Raw genomic sequence first — 10,860 nt, 5'->3', positions numbered from 1 at the left:
TCACCATTGCAAGAACATGGAAACAGCCCAAATGTCCAATCACAATTGAATGGATAGAGATATTATAGTATATTCACACAATGGATTATGATGCAGCACACAGGAGCAATGATTTTGTAAATTACTACCTAACTTGGGAGGGACTAGACAGCATTATGTTGAGTGAACAAACTCAGTCCCACAAGGACAAATACTGTATAAAACCATTACTGTAGAATGAGTATGAGGATCCAAGGGGAGGGAATAAAGGAGTGAGGATGGGGAGGGTTGTTAATCATAAGTTTGCACAATTTGATGTGTCGGTGGGGTGAAGGAAATGGGAAGGATCTTTTGTGAAAAGCAATGTATTAAAACTTTGTAAATATATGAGCATAAAATTTTAAAAAAACCTAAACCCTGTGGGTGACAGTGGAACATATAGCACCTAATAATGGTTCTAAAATATCTGAGTTAAATGAATGGATTAGTTTCTTCTATTTCAATCATTTCCTGTGTAGTCATTTCAACAAATATTTATTTAATAAATATTGTACATGAAGATACAAACCCTTTTCTCAAGAAGTCTGTAATTTAGTGGAAAAGATAATTATAAACAAACAAAATCCATTAAGTAGCCAAGTTGTTGGGGTTGTTTGTTTTTTGTTTGGATTTTTCTTTTTTTTAAAAAAAAGGATTAAAAAAGGATACTTTTATAGTCTGTCTTAAAAAAAACAAATGAACAAGAACACAACATTGTGCCTGCCATTCTTTTCAATCATCCTATGATGTTATCTATTCTTTTCATGCTATTTTTATATTCAAGCCCAAACTCACTGCTATCACCAGCTCAGAGCTGACCCTTTGCATTGCATTTCCACAGTTGTAAATCACACAAGAGGAAATTTTTCATCTTTCATGCATGGAAGTGACAATGGATTTGAAACTCCAGAGAGGCTCAGCCTTTGGGTTAACAGTGTAACTCCTTACGGGTTATGCCACCAGAACTGTATTACACTGTCTGACTTCATTTTCTTTCATGTTTCCTTCTTGGACTGTGCTCCTCATTCACCCTAAAGCCTATACAAATATTCTTTGTTTTTTTTAAAGGTTTACTTTATGTTGCTTTACTTTTAGGAAAGGCCTATATTATTGCCTATTTTCACTAAGAAAAAAATTATCCAAACGAAATTTCTACTTTTACTTTTAAAAGCAAATAATGAGCAATAATTATGTCGGTTGTTATTGTTGTGATTAGGTGCTATTGAGTCTACTGTGATTCATGGTGACCCTATGAATAACAGATCTGAATCTTGTCCTATTATGTGCCATCCTCATCATTTTTTACACTCTTTACTTCATTTCTGTAAATCACAGTGTCAATCTATCTTATTGAGGTTTTTCCTCTCTTTTGCTGATCTTTCACTTTTCCAAGCATGATATCTCACTCTAATATAAATCACTCCTAGCAACATGCCGAAAGTATGTGAGAGAGATCCACCATCCTTGCCTCCAAAGAGCACTTTGGCTTCATATTCTTCATCTATCATGATGCTGCCAATTGGTCCAGTGGTGAGAACCTCTGTTTTCTTGACATTGAGCTTTATCCATATTGAAGATTACAGTTCTTGACTTTCTGCAACAAATTCCTCAGTTCCTCCTCAGTTTTGGCAAGCAAAGTTGTATCATCTGAATAATGCAAATTGTTGAGGAGTCTGCCACATTCCCCTTCATAAAGTCCTGCCTCCAAGATGATCTGTTCCTCATAGAGATTGAAAAGGAATGGAGATTAGACACATCCCTGGTGTATACCTTTCCTGACTTGAACCATACAGTATTTCCTTGCTCTGTTCAGATGACTGCCTTCTAGCCCAAGTATAGGTGTCACATAAGCACAGTAAAGTGTTTTGGAATTGCCATTTTTCTAAGGTTAGTCACAATTAGTTGTTATCCACATAGTCAAATATCTTTGCATAGTCAATGAAACACAGATAGAAATTCCTCTGGTACTCTCTGCTTTCAGTTAACATCCATCTAACACTGGCTATAATGAATGTTCCTAGTGCTACTGTCTCTTCTAAACCTCACTTGCACATCTGGTAATTCTCTGTTGATGTTGCTGTTCCAGTAGTTTTTGGATAATCTTCAGCAGGATCTGGCATGCATGTGATATTAATGATATTGTTCAAAAATTTTCACACTTTGTCAGATCACCTTTTTGTTGAATGGGTATAAATATGGATCTCTTCCCTATCCATATGGATTCTGTCTCTGTTGTTTTATTATTTGTGTGTGTGCGTGTACCGTGAAATGAGATCTGATTGGTACAGGAGGAGATTGTCCCTCCTTCCCTGGCAGAGCATCTGGTGGATTCGAACCGTACGCCTCTGGGATTGCAGTGCAGCTTCTTGCCACTAGGCCACCAGAGCTCCCCTCTGTCTCTGTTGTTGTTGTTGTTAGGTGCCACTGAGTCAAGCATAACTCATAGCAACCCTATGAACAAAAGATCTGAACCCTGTTCTATCCTGCGCCATCCTCATACTTCCTGAAACACAACAGCCCATCACAGCAGTCACCATATCAGTCTACCTGGTTGAGAGCCTTCCTCTCCCTTGCCAACCCTCCACCCTTCCCAACATCATGTTCTTCTCCAAGGAACAGCACCACCTACCACATGGATGTCCAAAGTATGTGAGACGAAGCCTCATCATTCTTGCCTCCAAAGAGCACTCTGGACATACCATCTCCAAGGTGGCCATCCATGATGTTCAGTGCGCTTCTCCAATACCACAGCTCAAAGACATCAGCTTTTTTCCTGTCATCCTTATTCATTGTCTAGCTCTCAGATGCATAGCTAGTAATCAGAAAAATTATGGCCTGACTCAGACACACTTTAATCCTCAGATTGGCATTACTACTACTCAATAATTTGGAAAGACCTCTAACTGCAGATTTTTCCCAGTGTGATGTGTCTCCTTATTTCCTAACTTCTCATACCAAGGGTGTTAATTGTGGATCCAAGCAAGATGAAGCTGTTGACAGTTACAATATCCTCTATCCATCATAACACTGCCTATTGGTCCAGTGGTAAGGATTTTTGTTTCTTGATATTGAGATGCAATTCATACAAATCCTTCTAACTTTCATAAAGTAAGGTTATGTCATCTGCATAACACAAATTATTGATGAGTCTCCCTCCAATTCTGATGACACACTCCTCTTCCTAAGGTTCAGCTTCTTGGATAATTTTATTAGGTTGAACAAGTATAGAGAGAGAATACAACCCTGATGCACTCCCTTCCCAATTTCAAACCATGCATTTCTCCCCTGCTCCATTTACACAATAGCCTCCTGATTCAGGTATAGGTTCCTCATGAGCACAATAAAGTGCTCTGAGATTCCCATTCTTCTCAATATCAGCTACAACTTGTTATGATCCACACAGTCAAATGCCTTTGCATAGTCAATAAAGTGCAAATCAACATTATTCTGTTACTCCTTATATTCAGCCAGGATCCATTTGACATCAGCAATGATATTCCTGGTGCCACACTCTTTTCTATATCCTACTTGAACTTCTGGCAGTTCTTATCTATGTACTGTTCCAGCCATTTTTGAGTGATCTTCAGCAGTATATTGCTTGCATGTAATATCAATGATATTGTTCCGTAATTTCCACATTCAGTTGGATCACCCTTCTTGGAAATGAAAACAAATATCAATCTCTTCCAGTTTGTTGGCCAGGCAGCCATCCTCCCACAGACTGGTGAGTGCATCCAAGGCTACATCTGTTAATTGAAACAAATCTATTTGTATCCTATCGATTCCTGGGGCCTTATTTTTTGCCAATGCCTTCAATGCTGCTTCTACTACCTCTTTTATTACCATTGGCTCCTATTCATATGGTATTTCCTGAAATTTTTCAGTATCAATCAATTCTTTCTGGTACAGTGACTCTGTGTATTCCTTCCATCTTCTTTTCATGCTTTCTGGGTCGTTCAATATATTACCCAAAGATTATTTCAATATTACAACACAAGGCTTAAATTTATTTTTCCATTCTTTCAGCTTGTGGAATTCAGAGTGAGTTCTTCCCTTTTTATTCTCCAATTCCAGCTCTCTGCACATTTGAATATAATAATTTGCTCTGTCTTCTCGAGCTGCCCTTTGAAACCATCTATTCAGCTCTTTTATGTCAACATGTTTTCCCTTAGATTTGGCTTCTCAGTGCTCCAGTGCAATCTTTAGAGTCTCTTCTGGCATCCATTTCCATTTTTTTTTCTCCTCTGTTTTTGTAATAACCTTTTGCTTTCTTCATGGATGACATCCTTGATATCATCCACAACTCATCTAGCCTTCTATCATTGGTTTTCAATGCCTAAAACCTATTCTCAAACTGTCTCCGATTTAATTCACGTTCAGCTGTGGTTGGGAATCTCTTCTATAAGCAAACAGAATCTGGTGGGCCTGCCTTTGTATTTAAAAGTCGGTTGGGCCCTTGGGCCTGGGGCCCTTGGCCTGGTGGGTATTAACTGTGTCTGGATAGAATGTTATTCTAAGTAGTGCAGCTTTCTTTGTCAGTTTGCTGTACTGATATTACTTTAGGTTGCTGTGATACTGAAATCTGTGCCACCGGTATGTCAAATTCCAAAAGAGTTTCCCATCATTGGCAGGTGTTTTAGTAGTTCCCTAATTAAGACAGAGTAGTAAGCAAGATGGGCCATCTACTTCCTAAATAAAAGGCTTTTGAAAGCCCTATGAACATTGAACAAAGAGGATAGTTACAGCAGTGTAGTAGTGAGGCCCAGATTGGAAGTCAGTTGAAATGAGGAAAATCAATAACAATTGGAACATGGAATATTCATAGATTGAATGTTGGAAAACTGGAAGTTGTTAAAAATGAAGTTAATAATGACATACTGGGCATTGGTGAGATGTGATGGACAATTTTTCACCATTTTGAATCAGATAATCATATGATATACTACGCAGGGAATGAAAAGCAGAATAAGAACGGTGTTCATTCATAGTCAAAAAGTCAATTTCAAGTTCTATCCTGAAATACAATGTTGTGAATGAAAAGATAATATCCATACGCATACAAGGAAGACCCATTAACACAACTATTATTCATATATACGCTCCTACATCTAGAGCCTGGAAGCAGGAGCGGCATCCACTTCCGAAATGGCTTGCCTCCGGAAACTCTATGTACGAACAGTGCTCAGGCCGTTCATTCATAGGGTCGCTATGAGTCATCTATAACTCAACGGCATCAAACAACAACACATCTAGAGCCAAAGATGAAGAAATGGAGAAATTTTAATGAACTTTGCAGTTTGAAATTGACCAGACACGCAATCAGGATGCATTAATGATAATTGGTGACTGGAATGCAAAAGTAGGAAACAGTGAAGAAGGAACAGTAGTTGGAAAAATCACTATTTGATATCCTTGGGTGATAGAAATGAAGCTGCAAATAGAATACTTGACTTTTGGGTTTACAATGATTTATTCATTGCAAATACTTTTTCTAAAAGACAACTTTATACGTATATTTCACCCAATGGGCTTCATAGAAATCAGATTGACCACATCTGTGGAAGAAATCACTGGAGAAGCTCAATATCTGCAGTCAAAACTAGGCCAGGGGCAGACTGTGGGTCAGATTATTTCTCTAGGCATTATTTAATATAGGAACTGAAGCAACTAAACCAAAACAGACAAGGGTTCATTTCTTCATGGAGTTTACATTCTGGTGCAGTGGGCATAGCTTGTTAATAAACAAATAACACTTGGACATAATGAATATTATATTTTTTAAGAAAAAGAAGTCAAGAGTGCAGGGAGTTCAGGAGACTGGCAGCAATATTAAATGGAATGAGTATATGACTGTTATGTGTTGGCTATGTTTTATATACATTTTTTTAAAAGAAACTTTTTAGCTTAGTATATCAAATAAATCCACAGGAGAAGAATGGGCAATCTCCTCCCGTGTGATTAACTGCCTCTGAAAACCCACCAGAGGGTCAACTATGGGTCAGTTTCAACTCTATGATACACAACAACAACATACCAAATAAAATACAAAATTTATTTAATTATTTGCCTATGAGTTTGTAGTAGCATATTTTCCACAATAAACAAATCTACATAGAATAAGCAATGAAAGTAGCATTCTACATCTGTTTTGCATCAAGGCCATTACAATGACAGTACATACCTCAAAGTGAGAGTAATGTCTTCAACCTCCTCCCCAAGGAACTGCCCTCAACATCTCAGTATTGATCTTCCATAGCTTTGAACAATGTCTGTGGGCATTATATATCTAATAGTCTTAGTGGTATTAATTTATGTTTTCTGTGGTGCTGATTTAGGTTTTCTGTGTAATTTTGTATGACTTGGCAGGAAAGTTTTCTCAGACTCAAACATTTTTCCATATACATTAATGAAAAATTTTGGTGCTTTGTTTTGCACCATTTCAACATATAAAAAAGCTTTCACAGAATGCTTCCTTAGTTTATGACAGTGGGAGAAAAGCTGAACCTTATTTAAACACTGTCCATGAAGGATAACCCATCACGGCCAAGAAAATGCTTCAAACATTTACATTTCTTAGTACACAGAGAAAATGGTACTATTTACACCACTCCCTAGAGTAAATGCAAGAGGTTACTTGTGACTAGAGGTGAGCAGGACAGGTACTCCCTGGATATTAGGGTTGGAGACAGTCTTTACTGCACACATCAGTACTATGGCACTGACCTTTTCTCTGGTTTTGATAACTCTTTTCCTCTACCAGGGAACATAAATCTCATCTACTTTTACCTACTTCTTTCAACCTCTGCCTTTAACATGAGTTTCTGCCTTTTTTTTACTTCACTGGAATCCACATTAACATTCTTTCCACCTAACCTTGCCTCGTTTTGCCAAACTCTAGCATACTATCAGAATAAGGACATTCATCAGACCACTTAGCCAAAGGGTCAATGACTCAGTAATCACACTGGCTAACTTGGCCATGATGACCCTACTGGCCAACAGCCAAATAAACATTAATCTTGACCTTTCCCCAGTCTGACTGGCTTGGATGATAATATACTGTCATGTTCAGATTCCACCAGAGACAGTATTTATCTGACTCTTTGATTTGGAGGGAGTTCTCATGATTTAGTGGCAAGAAGCTGCACTGCAATCCCGAAGGCATGCAGTTCAAGGCCACCAGTTGCTCCTCCCATGCAATTAACTGTCTCTGAAAACTCACAGAGGGTCAGCTATTGGTCTGCTCTGACTCTGTGATACACAACAACAACAACTTTGATTTGGAATGTTGGAGGGAGAACCATTTGACTGGGAAAGACCATATGCCCATGAAAAAGACATGATGCTTTTTCTCTAGAGTCTTTCTTGCTTTTCCATTTAGAAGTCTGTGCCCTATCACACAAGGCTGTCAGAATCAAAACTCTATGTCAAAGTTGTTTGTCACACTAAAGTTGTGCTTAATTCTATCAAAAAAGCCCTTTAAGCACTTATATAATCTTTCTTCTCAAAACATGTGGATTGCAAGAGCTAAGCACTCATAAAATAAACAGATTTAAATTTGCCTTCAAAGAGGATATGATTCATTCTACTAACCAAGTTTAGTTTATATTTAATAAGAGGGCTAGAAGTCTTGAGATTATAGATGAAGAGCCAACCAACTTGTTGCTTTTATACCTGTGACAATTACTGTCAAATAGGTTTGTTGGTTAACGTTACATGTCAACTTGGCTGGGCATGGTTTTTGGTGTTGTGTAATTATCCTCCATCCTGTGATATGAGGTCCTGGGAGTTCCACTGGAGAGTGTGGTCTACACTCAATGTATATATATGAATCTTGTGGCAACATTCACTCATTCTCAATTCTGCACTCAACTCATCATCTTCTGATTTCCGACTCTCAGGAATATGTGCCTTGGCCAACTGTCTGACCTGTCACTTTTTAGTTTGTCAGCTCCTGCAATCCTATGAGTCAAGAAAAGTTTTCAGTCTGACACTTAATCCACAGATGTGAGCCATTTCCTTGAAATCAATAAGTCAGTATCTCTCCCCGCCCTCCTTCCTGTCTTTCACTCTTTCTCCCTCTCCCTCTCTCTTCATTTTCTCTCCTCTCAACTCTCTCTCTCTCTTCTTACTGATTTTCTGCCTCTAGAGAACCCACCCTAAGACATGGTATTGCATGCATAGCTATGGCATTGCAGCTGGTAGAAACTGGAAGAGATGTAAAGAAATTGGAAATAATGGGAAGAAACTAAACTAAGGGCCACCCATGTGGAAAAAAATCTTCAGATCAGGACTCATTGGGACAGGAATTTGGTTGTGGGAAATTAGGGGGTGGAGAGGAAGTCATAACCCACACAAATTATTAAGGCCATCATGTGAACAAAAATGAGTGTGCAAGGAAAATTGTAGGGGAAATGATGTCCTTCAGAGCTTATCTCAGGAAGATTACCAACTGTGGTTATAAGGAATAACTTTATGGATTCTTGTAGAGAAAAATGGGAAATGAAATCTTAAAAAGCCCCACACATATGCTTTGGATAACACTGAGACCAGCTGCTCCTGAGTCAGCTGCAGCCCAGAGAGACCCTATGTGTGGATTCACCAGCAGAGTGTTAGCCAGGCCACAGCTGAGATCAGAGTCCAGACAGGACTGAGCATCCTCTGCTAACAGAGAATTCCGCCCAGCCTCCCACCAGAGGGGACACCTGGTCTGAACTTTGGTCTTAGTTTAAAGATTAAGCTTACCCGTTGTTATGTTGGCAACACTTAAGTATAAGGAAAATATAGTCTCTGGGGATTGAATTTTTTTTTCCAGGATGATTGGCTTAAACTAAATAAAAACCATAGGGACACTAAGAAAGGGGCCTTTTCACAGTGCTAAGCTGTGAGAGGACCTCTGCCTCAGCCTTCCTCTTCTCCAGAATTCATTTCTTCATGTCCCTGCTTTCTTTCTGCATCCGGTTTGCAACACCATGTGTCCAAGTTGAATTGTGCTCCACAGGATTTTCAGTGGCTGCTTTTAAGTAAATCATCAGTCCTTTCTTCTGAAGTACCTCTATGTGGGCTCAAACCTCCAGCCTTTAATTTAGCAAACAAGCATGTTAACCATATGCATAAGAGATGCCAGATGATCCCAGATGTGTGTTAAACTCCCTTTTAAGATAAAGTTATTTGATATAAAGTCTATTTTGTGGGGTTTTTTTAACTGCTGGATAGAGTAATAAATTTGGGACAGAGCAGAAATGCTCAGGACAGTAGAGAAGAAGCAAAGATTTGTGGTAGAGAATCTGCCCTGCCCTTTCCCTACTAATCATTGGGACTCTCCTCTACATGAATGCCCCAAAACAGATAAATGCTAAGTATTAGATTTTTAGTCTGTAAGGTGGGTGATTTTCCTCTGTGGCCCTCGGCCAGGTTCAAATTGTCTTCCTGTCAAACATTCTTCTGGGTGGGATAGCACTGGTCTGTGTGTTGCTGAACAGAGGTAACTCGTGGTTGCTGTGATGCTGAAGCCTGTGACAGTGATGTGCCATTTGTGGTAATGGGCACCCATGGTGGACAGTGTTGGCTGGAGCTTCCCGACTAAATCAAGCCTGGAAGCAGGAGCAGCATCCACTTCCGAAATGGCTTGCCTCCGGAAACTCTATGTACGAACAGTGCTCAGGCCGTTCATTCATAGGGTCTCTAGGAGTCGTCTATGACTCGACGGCATCAAACAACAACAACAACATAACAACTACATATCTCAATTTGACTCTATTCACAAGAGCTTTGATAACAAATAAGAGATACAGCTGTGGTGGCCTAGTGGCAAGAAGCTGCGCTGCAATCCTGAATGAATGTGGGTCAAGGCCACCACCTACTCTGCAGAAGAAAGATGGGCAATCTCCTCCTGTGAGATTAACTGCCTCTGAAAACCCACCAGAGGGTTAGCTATGGGTCAGTTTCAATTCTACGGTACCCAATAATAACACAATGATCCAGAAATAGTATTTCTAGAAAACTGACCTCCAGAAACACTCACACATGAGTACAAAAGTAAATGGATGAATGTTAGTACGTTGTTGATGTGTACCATTGAGTCAGACACTAGATTTTAGTATAACATTGTTTATTACAAGGAAAGACTAAAAATAACTGAAATACTAATCTAGCATTGTTGTTGTCCAGTTGACTGTGACTCATAACAATACTTTGAACAATGGATCTGAACCTTGCCTTATTCTGTGTCATCCTCATCATCTTTTAATATACTTGTGCCCATTGTTACAGTCACCATGTCAATCATCTTGTGAAGGGTCTTCCTCTCTTACATTGAGCCTCCACCTTAGTGATATCCTTAAGCTTGATGTCCTTCTCTAAGGACTGGCTCCTCCATGCTCAAAGTATATGAGATGAAGCTTTACACCTTTACCTCTAAGAAACACGCTGGTTGCACTTTCTTCAAGACAGGTTATGCTTGCTCTTTTGGCATTCCATGGTATATTCAGTACTTTTCTGCAACACAACAATTCAAAGGCATCAATTCTTCTGTCATCTTTAGTCACTATTCAACCTTGATATGCATTCAAGTAATCAAAAAGACCACAGACTGGATCTAGATTGTTGAAAAAAAAATTCCATTTCCAATTACAGAGAACGAACTAAATTGTACTAGAACTATATTTTGTGTTTCTTCAGAAGAATTAGGACACATAGAGGCACAGCAGAGACCGAGTTTAAAAAAAACAAAATATGAAGAACTAAGGTTCAAAACATGTATGCAGAGCAGACTATCCGAGAGGCTGGGCTCTATGAGGAGAATTGTGGCATCAGGATTGGTGGAAGATCTATTAACAATCT

General features: G+C 39.0%; 1 pseudogene; it reads left to right on the top strand.

The window, feature by feature from the left end:
- Positions 1–1,449: 1,449 nt before the first annotated feature.
- The window catches only part of LOC102847749, a 30,462-nt pseudogene continuing 21,051 nt past the window's right edge, over positions 1,450–10,860 (top strand).

Source organism: Elephantulus edwardii, unplaced genomic scaffold, assembly GCF_000299155.1.
Source record: "Elephantulus edwardii isolate Elephantulus edwardi_28Jun2011 unplaced genomic scaffold, EleEdw1.0 scaffold00117, whole genome shotgun sequence".
In the NCBI taxonomy this organism is placed as follows: Eukaryota; Metazoa; Chordata; class Mammalia; order Macroscelidea; family Macroscelididae; genus Elephantulus; species Elephantulus edwardii.
Note: the sequence above shows the minus strand (reverse complement) of the source record. Positions and strands in the feature narration are given on the sequence as shown.